This window comes from Salvelinus fontinalis, chromosome 13 (genome assembly GCF_029448725.1).
Source record: "Salvelinus fontinalis isolate EN_2023a chromosome 13, ASM2944872v1, whole genome shotgun sequence".
NCBI classification, from domain to species: Eukaryota; Metazoa; Chordata; class Actinopteri; order Salmoniformes; family Salmonidae; genus Salvelinus; species Salvelinus fontinalis.
The window spans coordinates 6,848,904-6,866,042 of record NC_074677.1 but is presented as its reverse complement, the minus strand read 5'-3'; the positions used below and the strand labels follow the sequence as shown (position 1 = coordinate 6,866,042).

The window sequence follows — 17,139 nt, the reverse complement described above, 5'->3', positions numbered from 1 at the left end:
GACCAACAACGTAGTCTATTTGGCTACTACACGCACAGGGTTGGCCGTGAGGAGTGGGCTTTCACAAGTAGCACTCACACACCCCATTGTTTGTTTGTTTAAACACATTGTGCAAGAAACAATATTTTAAACATAACAGGCACCAACTATACCGTTAAAGCTGCAATATGTAAAAAAATAAAAAATAAAAAATATTGGGCGACCTAACCAAATTCATATAGAAATGTGAGCTATAGATTCTGTTCTATGTCCTCTATTTCTATGCTTACCGTTCTTAAGTTGTGTTTTTTTTTTCTTCACCAGCTTCAAAAACAGATTAAAAAACAAACAATATTTTGGGTTATTGAAAATATATTTCACAGTGGTTTAGATGGTACAATTATTATCTACATTATACATAGCTTGTTGTCACAAACTGAATAGAAGTGAACAATTCGATTTTTTTTGTTGTTGTTGTCATATCGCACCTTTAACATAAGAGCAGTGTGCTTTTCCTCTCTGTCTACAGTAGTAATTAGTCTACTCTGTAGCGGTATTATTACTAGTTGATCGTTCTATTATTAAGTCCAAGGCTTCGTACTGCTTCTCACGGAGCACTACACAAGCTCCTCTCATTGCTCTGTAAAAGACTGACACACCCCCCTTCTGCACACTGCACACCAAGTCTTCAAACAAACAGAGAAGGGGGAGAAAAAAAAACCTGTGTGTTTCACTACAAACATAAATCCGTCATTCTAAAATCCAGCATTTCTTACCTGAGTGAAGCTGATAAGTAGTGCTTTGTTAAAAACAAAAATGGTTTTGTTAAACTTTCGCCCCCCCCCCTCTCCAACGTAAAAGGTGAAGTGAAAGAAGTAGTATGAGGTTCTCCGTCTCCCCAACTCACTCTGGTTGTAATCAGCAGCGTGACGTCTCTCTCTCACACACACACCGTCTCTCTCACACACACACCGTCTCTCTCTCTCACACACACACCGTCTCTCTCACACACACACACCGTCTCTCTCACACACACCGTCTCTCTCTCTCGGTCTCTCTGTGCTCCTCTCTCTCTGTGCTCCTCTCTCTCTGTGCTCCTCTCTCTCTCTCTGTGCTCCTCTCTCTCTCTCTGTGCTCCTCTCTCTCTCTCTGTGCTCCTCTCTCTCTCTCTGTGCTCCTCTCTCTCTCTCTGTGCTCCTCTCTCTCTCTGTGCTCCTCTCTCTCTCTCTGTGCTCCTCTCTCTCTCTCTGTGCTCCTCTCTCTCTCTCTGTGCTCCTCTCTCTCTCTCTGTGCTCCTCTCTCTCTCTCTGTGCCTCTCTCTCTCTCTGTGCTCCTCTCTCTCTCTGTGCTCCTCTCTCTCTCTCTCTCTCTGTGCTCCTCTCTCTCTCTCTCTCTCTGTGCTCCTCTCTCTCTCTCTCTCTCTCTGTGCTCCTCTCTCTCTCTCTCTCTCTGTGCTCCTCTCTCTCTCTCTCTCTCTCACTCTCTCTGTGTGCTCCTCTCTCTTCCTCTCTCCTCTCTCTCTCTCTCTGTCTCTCTCTCTCCTGTGCTCCTCTCTCTCTTCTCCTCTCTCTCTCTCTCTCTCTCTGTGCTCCTCTCTCTCTCTCTGTCTCTCTCTCTGTGCTCCTCTCTCTCTCTCTCTCTCTCTCTCTCTCTGTCTGTGCTCTCTCTCTTCTCTCTCTCTGTGCTCCTCTCTCTCTCTCTCCTCTCTCTTCTNCTCTCTCTCTCTGTGCTCCTCTCTCTCTCTCTCTCTCTCTGTGCTCCTCTCTCTCTCTCTCTCTCTGTGCTCCTCTCTCTCTCTCTCTCTCTCTCTCTGTGCTCCTCTCTCTCTCTCTCTCTCTCTCTCTCTCTCTGTGCTCCTCTCTCTCTCTCTCTCTGTGCTCCTCTCTCTCCTCTCTGTGCTCCTCTCTCTCCTCTCTGTGCTCCTCTCTCTCTCTCTCTGTGCTCCTCTCTCTCTCTCTCTGTGCTCCTCTCTCTCTCTCTCTCTGTGCTCCTCTCTCTCTCTCTCTGTGCTCCTCTCTCTCTCTCTCTGTGCTCCTCTCTCTCTCTCTCTGTGCTCCTCTCTCTCTCTCTGTGCTCCTCTCTCTCTCTCTCTGTGCTCCTCTCTCTCTCTCTCTCTGTGCTCCTCTCTCTCTCTCTGTGCTCCTCTCTCTCTCTCTGTGCTCCTCTCTCTCTCTCTGTGCTCCTCTCTCTCTCTCTGTGCTCCTCTCTCTCTCTCTGTGCTCCTCTCTCTCTCTCTCTCTCTGTGCTCCTCTCTCTCTCTCTCTCTCTCTGTGCTCCTCTCTCTCTCTCTCTGTGCTCCTCTCTCTCTCTCTCTGTGCTCCTCTCTCTCTCTCTGTGCTCCTCTCTCTCTGTGCTCCTCTCTCTCTCTCTCTCTCTCTCTGTGCTCCTCTCTCTCTCTCTCTCTGTGCTCCTCTCTCTCTCTCTCTCTGTGCTCCTCTCTCTCTGTGCTCCTCTCTCTCTCTCTCTCTGTGCTCCTCTCTCTCTCTCTCTCTCTCTGTGCTCCTCTCTCTCTCTCTCTGTGCTCCTCTCTCTCTCTCTCTCTCTCTGTGCTCCTCTCTCTCTCTCTCTCTCTCTCTGTGCTCCTCTCTCTCTCTCTCTCTCTGTGCTCCTCTCTCTCTGTGCTCCTCTCTCTCTGTGCTCCTTCTCGTTCTGACCATGTGAAGAGATCTTTTCTGTAGGTAGGCCCCTAGAAACTCTGCGATGAGAACGCAGACGGAATACAGAGATAAAAACAGAATTCAACTATATGTTTTATTGAACTTAGTAGGAAATCAACTTAATGTATTGAACTTATAAAAAATAAATGTAATAGCCAAAACGGTCTCAAAAGGCAATGGCGTGGAAAATGCCCCACCCCTGTTTGTCTACCACTGAGTGTAGACACTAGCGAAGATACTAATGACAACCATTTTACGACAGAAAGGCTTTCTCCAAAAACCTTAATTCAAACGTTAAAGCTGCGATATGCATTTTTATGGGTGACCCGATTAAATTCCCATAGAAGTGGGAGTCCTCATTGAAAGATGAATAATGCTTTTGAATATTGTAGAACTGTGTGTTATAGATCTGTCATTCTCATTGAAAGCAAGTCTAAGAAGCGGTAGATGTGTTCTGTTGGGCCATTTCTACACTTCCCGTTCTTATGTTACGTTTCTGCTTCATTTATTTTCGTGTTTTTGAAATCCTGTGTGCTACAGAAACACAGCTAACCATGCAAGTATCCTTCAATTAAAAAAAGTAAATCTACATCCCAAAAATAACATTTTATGATTTTCCCCTCAGACCTCCAAAAGTGGTCTCCTGATGTGGTTTAGAACTGTTGTGGACTTAGAACATCCAATGTTGTTGTTTTTCTATTATTATAATTTTTTTAATTAAGTGTGATTTTGACAGCGAAAACCTGAAGAAAAAAAAAAATCAAAAAAAAGAGAAAGCTGAATTTGAGAGAAAAAAATTAAAACGGAACGAGGCATTTTTTCCCCCTGATTTTTATTGTGCCTGAAATAGGGCACAACCCGTCTCGGTTTCACCAACCTTGGCTCCGCCTAAACAAAACCAGTAGCCTATACCAGTAAAAACCAGTCTCCTTGCTATACAAATCCTAATCTATGAAGGTAACCCAACAACAGGACCTTTCAAGTAACCTTTAGGCCAACAGAATAGCCTAAACTTTGATAAAAAAAACAAGCCAGTAATTCACTGACTAGTGAGTGACTACTAAATCTGGGTCAAAATGTGGGTCAAAGGCGGAAGTGCGCCTTTCATCCACAAATAATTAAAATGGAGGAATGGAATTCCTAAACATGACTCAACAGCTTATGAAAGTTCAGTGGAATTTTGATTTAGAATGTGTGTGCTTATCACACCGGAAAAAAATAAGTTTAGGTACTAATCTCTGCTGACGTTCCAGTTGCCAAACCCTCTCTCCTCTGCTGTAAAGCAGGTTGCTACATGTCAAACCTCTTTTGACAGCACTGACAATACAGTAGAATTTCACACAGAGAGTGAACTACTCTGTAGTTATCTATGCATAGTCACTTTAATAACTCTACCTACATGTACATATTACCTCAATTACCTCTAACTGGTCCCCCTGCACATTGACTCTGTATCGGTACCCCCCCTGTATATAGCCTCGCTATTGTTATTTACTGCTGCTCTTTAATTACTTGTTACTTTTATTTGTATTTTTTTTAATTTAAACTGCATTGTGGGTTAGGGACTCGTAAGTAAGCATTTCACTGTAAGTATTATTAGTGTGACTAATAAAATTTGATTTCATAGTTTTGATGTCTTCACTATTATTCTACAATGTAGAAAATAGTAAAAAATATAGAAAACCCTATTGCATGAGTAAGTGTCCAAACTTTTGACCGGTACAAAAAAAAAAAACAGAACTCATGCATCAATCGCATACTTGCCAGGAAACATTTGACGCCAGTAGTGTATATTACAGTGTAGTCCAAAGCAACTACTGCTCAAAACAGATGAGTCATGTTACACTGTACTCCAGACAGGGCCTGATGAAACGTCTATTCATGGGACAGACAGACTACAGGCTCCTGCTAGCCTACAGGCTCCTGCTAGCCTACAGGCTCCTGCTAGCCTACAGGCTCCTGCTAGCCTACAGGCTCCTGCTAGCCTACAGGCTCCTGCTAGCCTACAGGTTCCTGCTAGCCTACAGGCTCCTGCTAGCCTACAGGCTCCTGCTAGCCTACAGGTTCCTGCTAGCCTACAGGCTCCTGCTAGCCTACAGGCTCCTGCTAGCCTACAGGCTCCTGCTAGCCTACAGGCTCCTGCTAGCCTATAGGCTCCTGCTAGCCTATAATGCAGTAAAACATTGACTATCCCCTCCTTATACTGCAAAAAAACAAACTAAATGTCAGTAGATAAATGGCCACATCTATATATAAAAAAAAAGACCAACTAGCTTTGGATTGTAAAGGGTTATAAATGCCAGTGAAATAACCTGCCTAGCAACCTAAGCCTACTCTAAAAACAAGGAGCCCAGGGCCTATATTGTCAACATTAGTAAGAAAGATTGGGTTACTGTATCTTCATATACAAACAAGCATCCTGACCCCAAGAAATCTACACAAAACTTGTTTTGTTTTATTTTCCACAGGGAGTTTTCTGAAAGAATCATTTCAGTGGCTGGTGAATCACCCGAAATAGTCGGAGCGGACTGGGGACCTTACAAAAAAACGATCCATTGATTAAAAAAAAAAATATATATAAAATTGGTCACATAATCCATCTGAAACAACAGTAGCAACAATTTTGGTACCGCCATAGACAATGTAACTAAATAAAAAAAAATGTGTGTATATATTATTATCAGTTGGAAATGTATGCTACACTGGAACAAGTATTGGAGGGACTTCACAGAATGGAGACAAAACACTCACCTACTTCTCTGCTGTTGTGGGATTTACCCTGGCCTAGAAACTACTTTCTGTAACTAACAACTGTTCCAAGGGGTCAGACTAACATTTTCACTTCTTCATTTACAGGAAAGCATAACAAGTTAGTTTCACTTCTAAATCTGAAGTAGGCATCTGTAAATAAGCCGTAACTTCTTCTTTATCCATATTATTCTGGGATCATCCTCAGTCCTTCAAGAGCTCAAACCAACAGTATTTCACATAAACATTATCTTTAGTCCAGTCACACACACACACAGCCCTCCCTGTCATCCCACATCAACACCCGGGTCAAAGTTCACCATGCACTGATAACAGCCAGAAATTGCAATGTTTTTGAGCAATTATGTAGCTAGTTAAGTCCTGTCCAGCACGAGATATGGGCCGGAAGGAGGAATAGAATCTCTCAGAGCCCAAACAAATAAATGTGTGTGTCGAAGGGCAGAGCGGTGGGCAGAGCGGTGGGCAGAGCGGTGGGCAGAGCAGAGCGGTAGGCAGAGCAGAGCGGTGGGCAGAGCGGTAGGCAGAGCAGAGCGGTGGGCAGAGCAAAGCGGTGGGCAGAGCAGAGCGGTGGGCAGAGCGGAGGGCAGAGCAGAGCGGTGGGCAGAGCGGTGGGCAGAGCAGAGCGGTGGGCAGAGCAGAGCGGTGGGCAGAGCAGAGCGGTGGGCAGAGCAGAGCGGTGGGCAGAGCAGAGCGGTGGGCAGAGCGGAGGGCAGAGCAGAGCGGTGGGCAGAGCGGAGGGCAGAGCAGAGCGGTGGGCAGAGCGGTGGGCAGAGCGGTGGGCAGAGCAGAGCGGTGGGCAGAGCAGAGCGGTGGGCAGAGCAGAGCGGTGGGCAGAGCAGAGCGGTGGGCAGAGCAGAGCGGTGGGCAGAGCAGAGCGGTGGGCAGAGCAGAGCGGTGGGCAGAGCAGAGCGGTGGGCAGAGCAGAGCGGTGGGCAGAGCAGAGCGGTGGGCAGAGCAGAGGGCAGAGCAGAGCGGTGGGCAGAGCAGAGCGGTGGGCAGAGCAGAGCGGTGGGCAGAGCAGAGCGGTGGGCAGAGCAGAGCGGTGGGCAGAGCAGAGCGGTGGGCAGAGCAGAGCGGTGGGCAGAGCGGTGGGCAGAGCAGAGCGGTGGGCAGAGCAGAGCGGTGGGCAGAGCAGAGCGGTGGGCAGAGCAGAGCGGTGGGCAGAGCGGTGGGGGGGAAATATTCAAAAACATTGATACAAGTAGTAAAACAATTACTAAACCTATACAGTTCTCGTCTCCCACGCCAATATTATTGATAACATTATTTAAAGCTGCACTTTAGTCGCATACATCCACACAAGCTGATCGTTAGAGTTCACGTGACATTCTCTTGACTGTTGCCATGACATGAGGTGGGTGGGTGGCTAGCTAGCTACTATTTGATTTTCGTTCTCTCAACATTTTAGGCTAGCCGATTTAAAATTAGAGGTTGACCGATTAATCGGCATGGCCGATTTCAAGTTTTCATAACAATCGGTAATCAGCATTTTTGGATGCCAATTATTTCCGATTACATTGCACTCCATGAGGAGACTGTGTGGCAGGCTGACCCCCTATTACGCGAGTGCAGCAAGGAGCCAAGGTAAGTTGCTAGCTAGCATTAAACTTATCTTATAAAAAAAAAACAATCAATCTTCACATAATCACTAGTTAACTACACATGGTTGATGATATTACTAGTTTAACCAGCTTGTCCTGCGTTGCATATAATCAATGCGGTGCCTGTTAACTTATCATCGAATCACAGCCTACTTCGCCAAAAGGGTGATTATTTAACAGGCGAATTCACGAAAAAAAGCACTGTCATTGCACCAATGTACCTAACCATAAACATCAATGCCTTTCTTAAAATCAATACACAAGTATATTAAACCTGTATATCTAGTTAAAATAAATTCATGTTAGCAGGCAATATTAACTAGGGAAATTGTGTCACTTCTCTTCCGTTCTGTGCAAGCAGAGTCAGGGTGCAGCAGTTTGGGCCGCCTGGCTCGTTGCGAACTGTGTGAAGACCATTTCTTGCTAACAAAGACCATAATTAATTTTCCAGAATTTTACATAATTATGACATAACATTGAATGTTGTGCAATGTAACAGCAATATTTAGACTTATTGATGCCACCCGTTTGATAAAATATGGAACGGTTCTGTATTTCACTGAAAGAGTAAGAGTTTTGTTTTCGAAATGATAGTTTCCGGATTTGACCATATTACAGACATTATTTTAACAGTTTTAGAAACTTTAGAGTGTTTTCTATCTAAATCTACCAATTATATGGATTTAATAGTTTACTTTCATGATTTTCATCCAGACGTGAAAATACTGCCCCCTATCCCAAACAGGTTAATGACAAAAGGCTCGTATTTCTGTGTTTATTTTTTATAATTAAGTCTATGATTTGATAGAGCAGACTGACTGAGCGGTGGTAGGCAGCAGCAGGCTCGTAAGCATTCATTCAAACAGCACTTTCCTGCATTTGCCAGCAGCTCTTCGCACAGCTCTGTTTATGACTTCAAGCCGATCAACTCCCGAGATTAGGCTGGTAATACTATAGTGCCTATAAGAACATCCAATAGTCAAAGGTAAATTAAATACAAATGGTAGAGAAATAGTCATATAATAACTACAACCTAAAACTTCTTACCTGGGAATATTGAAGACTCATGTTAAAAGGAACCACCAGCTTTCATATGTTCTCATGTTCTGAGCAAGGAACTTAAACATTAGCTTTCTTACATGGCACATTTTGCACTTTTACTTTCTTCTCCGACACTGTTTTTGCATTCTTTAAACCAAATTGAACATGTTTCATTATTTATTTGAGGCTAAATAGATTTTATTTATGTATTATCTTAAGTTAAAATAAAAGTGTTCATTCAGTATTGTTGTAATTGTCATCATTACAAATATATATATATATTTTTAATATATTTATATTTTTTAATTAATATATATATATTTTTTAAATATATATAAAAAGAAATCAGCCAATTATTCATTATCAGTTTTTTTTGGCCATTCAATAATCGGTATCGGTGTTGAAAAATCATAAAATCGGTCGACCTCTATTTAAAACAGCTTCAAAACATGTCTATGGGCTATTCAAAGAGTAGTGTGACCTGTAACAGGATCAGAGCCATCAATAAAGCACCACATAACGCAGCAGGTATGTTGTATACCACACGAGGGAAAGAGGCCCGGGGATACACATGGGGGGTGGAGAAGGGGGCACGACTCGCACGTATGACACCAGCATCTATAGGTAACTGCCAAAATAAAGGAACCGCCAACATAAAGTAGTCTTCATAGGGCGTTGGGCAACCACGAGTCAGAACATGCCCCTTGAAATAGATTCCACAACTGTTCTGGAACTCTATTGGAGGGCTGTGACACCATTCTTCCATCATTTTGTTGTCTTGTTGACAGTGGTGGGAAAACGCTGTCTCAGGCACCGCTCCAGAATCTCCCATAAGTGTTCAATTGGGTTGAGATCTGGTGACTGAGACGGCCATGGCATATGGCTAACATCGTTTTAATGCTCATCAAACTCATTCAGTGACCCTGTGGATGGGGACATTGTCACTTTATTTGGGGCATAGCCATGGTATCCCCGAGCTATACATGACCCTAAGCATGATGGGATGTTAACTGCCTAATTAACTTAAGAACCACACCTGTGTAGAAGGACTTACTTTCAATATTCTTTGTATCCCTCATTTACTGAAGTGTTTCCTTTACTTTGGAAGTTACCAAAGTACGTGCGTTCATTACAGAAACCATTTAAGAACCAAAATGGAAGCAGAGCAAAACAAAAATTTCTATTGGTCTGCTGGCAGAAGAAATATGGCCAGAGAAGCAGGAGATTGAAATTCACTCAACTTTATAGACTTTTTCCCTGTTAACACTATCAACGTTTTCCCTTTACTATGGCAATTGTGATCGAATCAACACAATATTAGCAACTTACAATTAAACATTCAGAGACAAAACAAACTATGAAAAACGAAGTACGCAAGAGATTTTGTTGTACGCGGAACGCATCGGAGTAGGATTCTATTGCATTGACAGCCTATACTGTACACAGACCGGTGCGCCATAACCAATCAGAGCTGTGCATTTGTTTATATCCTTATATTTGTAGTCAGCAATTGGGGAGTGATTGCTTTCTGGAAGACCACAAAACGTGTGCATTTCTAGACATCTTTAAAAAGTGAGTCAGGTAAAAGAGATTTTTTTTTTGTCTTAAAGGGGCAGTGTTCTATTTGGAGACACACATTGAATAAGCTAAGTAGCCAATGGGCACAGGGTAGGATAATGTCAGATTCTCTCTAATAAATGGTATGGGAATAATAATGCATTTTATTTCGTAAAGTGGTTTCTTGCATCAAAATATTTTCAGTCACATCCTTGTCTGAAGGACAAGTGGATAAACAAGCTAATGTCAAGCCCTGCATGATTTTTTCAAAAGTCTCATGGAATGTAAGCCTATATTGGGGTGGCAGGGTGCCTAGTGGTTAGAGTGTAGAGGCGGTGGGTAGCCTAGTGTTTAGAGTGTAGAGGCGGTAGGTAGCCTAGTGGTTAGAGCGTTGGGTCAGTAACCGAAAGGTTGCTAGATCGAATCCCCGAACGGACAAGGAAAATAAATCTGTCATTCTGCCCCTGAACAAGGCAGTTAACCCATTGTTCCTAGGCCATCATTGAAAATAAGAATTTGTTCTTAACTGACTTGCCTAGTTAAATAAAATGTAAAAAATAAATACAACATAGGCTGAACGATAGAACAGCTATTTCCATGTTCAAATGTTACGGGATGTATTTTCTCCATTGTTTTTGATGGTAGGCCACTCTGGTAGGCGTAACTTATGATCAAATAACCACAGTGGCCTCCTGTTAAAACTAACTTAAAGCGGGTACAGCCTCTGTTCACAGTAAACGCACGCCGGAAGTTGCACAGAATTTTCACAACGTTCAAGTTTGCCCTTAGTAAGCCTGAAATTTGCTCAGTGGCGAAAAACATTTAAGTGACCATTGGGTAGGTTTCATTCAATAAACGTTTTGTAACTGAATTGGCGGAATGAAGACCCCGTAACTAGCTATACTCCCTTATCATTTATGGTTTATCCCATGTGTAACTCTGTGTTGTTTTTGTCGCACCGCTTTATCTTGGCCAGGTCGCAGTTGTAAATGAGAACTTGTTCTCAACTGGCCCACCTGGTTAAATAGAGGTGAAATTAAAAAAATATATATTTTTAAAAATGGTGCACTCAGAAATTCACAAAAGAACTGATGAATTTACAAACGTGCAACACACCCGTTGAATATGACCATCGTCGGCAAAATATTATAATAAATTTGCCAGCAACAGTCAGTCACTAACGCTCTTGACAACATTAAAAACAGCCTAACCAGCTCTGCTAGGATCAGAGACAGGTGTTCTCTCATTTGTGTCTGACATAAATAATTATCTAAACTATTTCGCTAAACAGTAGAAAGCAGATAATTCAGTCGATTTTCCAATTGGTCCTAGACTATGGCAACATCTATATGAACGCAGCGGCCACTTATTTAAAGCTGTTAAAAGCAGTTTATCATAGCGCATGTTCTGCGGCGCATGTGACAAATAAAATTTGATTTGATTTATTATGGGCAACAATTTTAAGTACTCATCACTGCATTCTCTACCAGAAAGTTGGTTGGCCCTCTTTCACGTAGGTAGATACATTGCTGTTCTCATTTATAAAATAAAAGGTGTTAAAAAATAAATCATAATAAAAGTAGCTAGCAAGTTAGGCAACTTCAGCCAGCCAAGGCTCAGATCAAACCCAGTCCTCCGCCAAAGCGTCCAGTAGGCGCTCTGAACGATCCGAGGGCGAAATGGTCTGAATTTAAGAAGACAACATTTTGACAACTCTCTGAATTAACGAGCGACCCAGAATACGCACTGTTGACACACTGGAGACAATTTACGAACACACCCTTTGATAGGATCAGAGAAGCTTGGTACTACAAAGCATATACAAAACACGCTAAACATTACCGTTTGACAGCTAAATACCTAGTTCACTAATGTAGGTAGATAACCAAACAGGTGCAACAATACGGAAATGGTGAAAACGAGGAGCTGGCTTTCCTTAGCCGAGGTTGACGAGCTAACTGTTAACGTTAGTGAGAGTAGTGATACCCCATCAAACACACCGGCTGCTAGGAGGGGGAGGCGGCTCGAGGTCTACTGGACTGGTCTAGCTAAGCACACTGGTAAATGTCAAAATATTGGTAATAAACAGCATATCTCGCAGCAGCCGTGCAACATAATACACACCATTTAAAAAATGTACATGTTGGTTTATTTTTTTAAATACAATCGGGTTAGCTACTCACTCAGAAAGAATCAGCTGATACAACGGTGACTCAGTAGACTACACGACTTCCGCATTCACGAGCGATGACCTATGCTTGGACCAATCAGCGAAAGTAAAGCATGCATTTGAACCAATAGTCAGAGAGAATCCATACCCAATAACTGCGGAATAGCCAATGAAAGTTTATGACAGGTAAAAGCGCGGTTGTGTAGCCGCGTCAATGGCGTGCACACACCCACACCAAAGCCAATCAAGACAGATCGGTGCCTCTAGAATGGGTGGATTCGATTAGGACATGGTCCGTTATATGAACGGGCAACAGCGGTGGTGAGGGAGGAGTGCCGGTCTAAAATTGAACAGTGATCTACGCCACTTGATCATGCGTCAACATGGTGCATCGCCCAGAAACATACATCTCTTTTCCATAAAATACATGTTTTAATTTTTGAACTATTTGTCATTGGGAAGGCAGATTAAGCAATAATTGTTGCATGTGAAAATACACAATCCTACTCATTACTCCGCGTGCTTAATTACATCACTTTTGTTTTGAGCAGACTTCACCGTGGGCGTTGAACGGGGCACCTGGCTCACGCCCGGGAGGCAGCCCGATTCCCAAGACGAATACATTCAACTTTCACCTGGTACAAAACAAGTCTACCGGGCACGGGGGCCATACTAATCGAATTCCCTCAATGTTGCTGGCAATCGCGCGGCATCAGAGGCGGCAGTGCCTGTGGGCGGTATTCTAGTGAAATGAGGGACCAATAGAAAATCACAGCGCGGCACAAACTGATCACATGCTATGGCGCGTCATCGGGAGCGTTGTTAAAGCGGTCGTGACTCAATTTGAAATCTATTGCGTCTAAAAACGTTCGTGCTCTTATCTGAGCTGACTATAGTAAACTCCAGGTGCGTCACGAGCCTCATAAGTCTACGGGAGCACAAAGCACATGCAATTTTCCCCATGCAATCTAGAGCCAAAATCATTGTGCTTAATTCTATGTAAAAAAATATATATATATATATAAATATGTTTTCTTTGCATATCTAAGCATACATATTGAGCTGTCTTTATCCTCTAGACTGGTGTTTTTTTTTAAAGAAACTAAATATGCTTCTCTGCATCTCTGCTAAAATCTACCTAGATTATTAAAAGGAATGTGAGTGTTATTCAGTACATTTAGTTATTGCTTGCTTTTTTAAAGTCTACCAACCTTGCCAGCAGGCATGCCAGCTAACACAGTTAGACAAGCTAGCTACTCTACCTTGATTGATAGCCAGAAATGGCTCCTGGGTAGGTCGTTTTGATTTTGGAAGATTGGAAACCTATCTAGGCTAGCTAAAGCCAACTTTATAAAATTGCTAGGTGGCTCTCATTACAGAGAAACATTATTATATATATTTTAAGGACATCTGAGGGGGCACGTACCACTGTGTCCCCATATGGGCATGACACCAGGGGCTTGAAATGTTACTGAGTACGGGAAAGGCAATCGCATGTCTGCGGTCACTGATAAGGGTGGAGAGCTGTTCATTTGTCTCTCCTATCTAAAGAGCCCATTTACATTTTCTCATTTAATTTATTGTTGTTAGGTACTAAATAAACAAGAGTAAAAACTACCGAACAACTAGGAAAAGTTCAAACCAAGTTTAGTCACCCAATGGGTCAGACAGCGAAACAGATAAAGACATGTTTGCACCAGCACAAGTATATATATATATATAGGGAAAATATGTATATATACCCCCCTTTTAGGTGAAGTCTCCTCCTTTTCTCTAAACATTACATATTTGTTGCTAGGCAGGAAGTTAAATGATGTGGGTAATAAACTGTTCCTTCTCCCTTCATGTGACCTGACTTCGGCCCCCATTCCTCACTACTCCACAGCTCTCCACCCTTATCAGTGACATTCCAAGCCGCCTGGCTCATATCCAACCTTAATTTACTCCACCATATGCATTCCTCCTACAGATAACCATTCACTTCTGGTGTAGCAAATATTTCAAAATACAGCCCAACAACTGAAACCAGACTGTGGCCCTTCTCCTCTCCATAGGATACCTGATGTCTAACAATAACATGTTCTGACAAAATGTAAACGTTGTGCATTCCCCTCTCTCCCTCAGTGACTTGATAAAGGATATTTCAAGTTTTATAAGTCAAAACCTGTCTTTGTTGAGTTCCTGGTCAGGTAGCCTAGTGGTTAGTGCGTTGGACCAGTAACCAAAAGGTTGCTGGATTAAATCCCCGAGCTGACAAGGTAAAAATCTGTTTTTCTGCCCCTGAATGAGGCAGTTAACCCACTGTTCCCCGGTAGGCCGTCATTGTAAATAAGAATTTGTTCTGAACTGACTTGCCTAGTTAAATAAAAAATATGAGACAACAAAAGAGGAACATGAGAGAGAGAGACTGAAATTACAACAAATCAATCATTAAAGGCCCAATGCAGTTAAAAATGTAAATTTCTGATATATAAACGCAACATGTAAAGTTTTGGTCCCATGAGCTGAAATAAAAGATCCCAGACATTTTCCATACGCACAAAAATCTTGTTTCTCTCAAATGTTATGCACATATTTGTTCAGTGAGCATTTCTCCTTTGCCAAGATAATCCATCCACCTGACAGGTGTGGCATATCAAGAAGCTGATTAAACAGCATGATTATTACACAGATGCTTTTTTCATTTTTATTTCACCTTTATTTAACCAGGTAGACTAGTTGAGAACAAGTTCTCATTTACAACTGCGACCTCTGCCAAGATAAAGCAAAGCAGTGTGTCACAAACAACAACACAGAGTTACACATGGTATAAACAAACATACAGTCAATAATACAATAGAAAAAGTCTATATGCAGTGTTTGCAGAAGAGGTAGAATAAGGGAGGTAAGGCAATAAATAGGCCATAGTGGTGAAATAATTACAATATAGAAATTAAACACTGGAGTGATAGATGTGCAGAAGATGAATGTACAAGTTGAGATACTGGGGTGCAAAGGAGCAAAAATAAATAACAGTATGGGGATGAGGTAGCTGGATGGGCTATTTACAGGTACAGTGATCTGTGAGCTGCTCTGACAGCTGATACTTAAAGTTAGTGAGGGAGATATGAGTCTCCAGCTTCAGTGATTTTTGCAGTTCGTTCCAGTCATAGGTACCAGAGAACTGGAAGGAAAGGCGGCCAAAGGAGAAATTGGCTTTGGGGGTGACCAGTGAAATATACCTGCTGGAGTGCATGCTACGGGTGGGGGTTGCTATGGTGACCAGTGAGCTGAGATAAGGCGGTGCTATACTTAGCAAAGACTTATAGATGACCTGGAGCCAGTGGGTTTGGCGACGAATATGAAGCGAGGGCCAGCCAACGAGAGCATACAGGTCGCAGTGGTGGGTAGTATTTGGGGGTTTGGTGACAAAACAGATGGCACTGTGATAGACTGCATCCAATTTGCTGAGTAGAGTGTTGGAGGCGCTGGGGACAATAAAAGGCCAATCTAAAATGTGCAGTTTTGTCACACAACACAATGCCACAGATGTCTCAAGTGTTGAGGGAGTGTGCAGTTAGCATGCTGACTGCAGGAATGTCCACCAGAGCTTTTGTCAGAGAATTTAGTGTTAATTTCTCTACCATAAGCTGCCTCCAACATCATTTTAGAGAATTTGGCAGTACGTCCAACCGGCCTCACAACCACAGACCACGTGTATGGCCGTTTGCTGATGTCAACATTGTGTACAGAGTTCCCCATGGTGGCGGTGGGGTTATGGTACGGGTCGGCATAAGCTACGGACAACAAACACAATTGCATTTTACCGATGGCAATTTGAATGCACAGAGAAACCGTGATGAGATCCTGAGGCCCATTGTCGTGCCATTCATCCTCCTCCATCACCTCGTGTTTCACCATGATAATGCACGGCCGCATGTCACAATGATCTGGGCGACATTTCCTAGAAGCTGAACATGTTATTCCATGACCTGCATACTCACCAGACGTGTCACCCATTGAGCATGTTTGGTATGCTCTGGAACGACGTGCACGACAGCGTGTTCCAGTTCCTGCCAATATCCAGCAACTTCGGACATGCATTGAAGAGGAGTGGGACGACATTCCACAAGCCACAATCAACAGCCTGATCAACTCTATGTGAAGGAGATATGTCATGCTGCATGTGGCAAAATGGTGGTCTCACCAGATATGGAGATACCTAGTCAGTTGTACAACAGAAATGTGTCAGGGAGGGCTGGCGTCATCAACATCCACGTCATCAGCATCCGGGGAACAGTGGGTTAACTGCCATCCAGGGAACAGTGGGTTAACTGCCATCCGGAGAACAGTGGGTTAACTGCCATCCAGGGAACAGTGGGTTAACTACCATCCGGGGGACAGTGGGTTAACTGCCATCCGGAGAACAGTGGGTTAACTGCCATCCGGGGAACAGTGGGTTAACTGCCATCCGGAGAACAGTGGGTTAACTGCCATCCGGGAGAACAGTGGGTTAACTGCCATCCGGAGAACAGTGGGTTAACTGCCATCCGGAGAACAGTGGGTTAACTGCCATCCGGAGAACAGTGGGTTAACTGCCATCCGGGGGAACAGTGGGTTAACTGCCATCCGGAGAACAGTGGGTTAACTGCCATCCGGGGGAACAGTGGGTTAACTGCCATCCGGGGAACAGTGGGTTAACTACCATCCGGGGGAACAGTGGGTTAACTGCCATCCGGAGAACAGTGGGTTAACTGCCATCCGGGAGAACAGTGGGTTAACTGCCATCCGGAGAACAGTGGGTTAACTGCCATCCGGAGAACAGTGGGTTAACTGCCATCCGGGAGAACAGTGGGTTAACTGCCATCCGGAGAACAGTGGGTTAACTGCCATCCGGGGGAACAGTGGGTTAACTGCCATCCGGGAGAACAGTGGGTTAACTGCCATCCGGAGAACAGTGGGTTAACTGCCATCCGGAGAACAGTGGGTTAACTGCCATCCGGGAGAACAGTGGGTTAACTGCCATCCGGGAGAACAGTGGGTTAACTGCCATTCAGAGAACAGAGAACAGAATGGCAGGTTTTTACCTTGTCAGCTCGGGGACCTTTCAGTTACTGGCCCAACACCTCCACTCATCAGGCTAGAGATGGACTGGTTCTCTTATCCATGCCGCTACCTTTAAGTTATGTCACCATTTCCAGTCATGTAATATCTATAGATTAGGGCCTAAGGAATTTAGTTCAATTTACAGATTTTCTTATATGAACTGTAGCTCAGTAAAATCTTTGAAATTGTTGCATTTTGTATCTATGTTTTTGTTTCGTATACTTTCACACTATGAGGTTGAAATAATACTGTGAAATTGTGAAAATTATGATAGTGCCGT

At 43.4% G+C, this 17,139-nt stretch overlaps 1 protein-coding gene across 4 annotated transcripts in view; it reads right to left on the bottom strand.

The window, feature by feature from the left end:
* Positions 1 to 17,139, bottom strand: part of mtmr4 (myotubularin related protein 4) — a 119,565-nt gene that overhangs the window by 97,983 nt on the left and 4,443 nt on the right. The window contains exon 1 of one of the 4 annotated variants that reach the window (XM_055941538.1): positions 11,788 to 12,715. The exons of 1 other annotated variant lie outside the window; for it this stretch is intronic. The gene's annotated coding sequence lies outside the window, so the exon portion shown is untranslated. Of the gene's footprint in view, positions 1 to 5,387; positions 5,491 to 11,787; positions 12,716 to 17,139 lie in introns of those variants that run through there. 2 more of the 4 variants (XM_055941542.1, XM_055941539.1) reach the window with 2 other exon arrangements.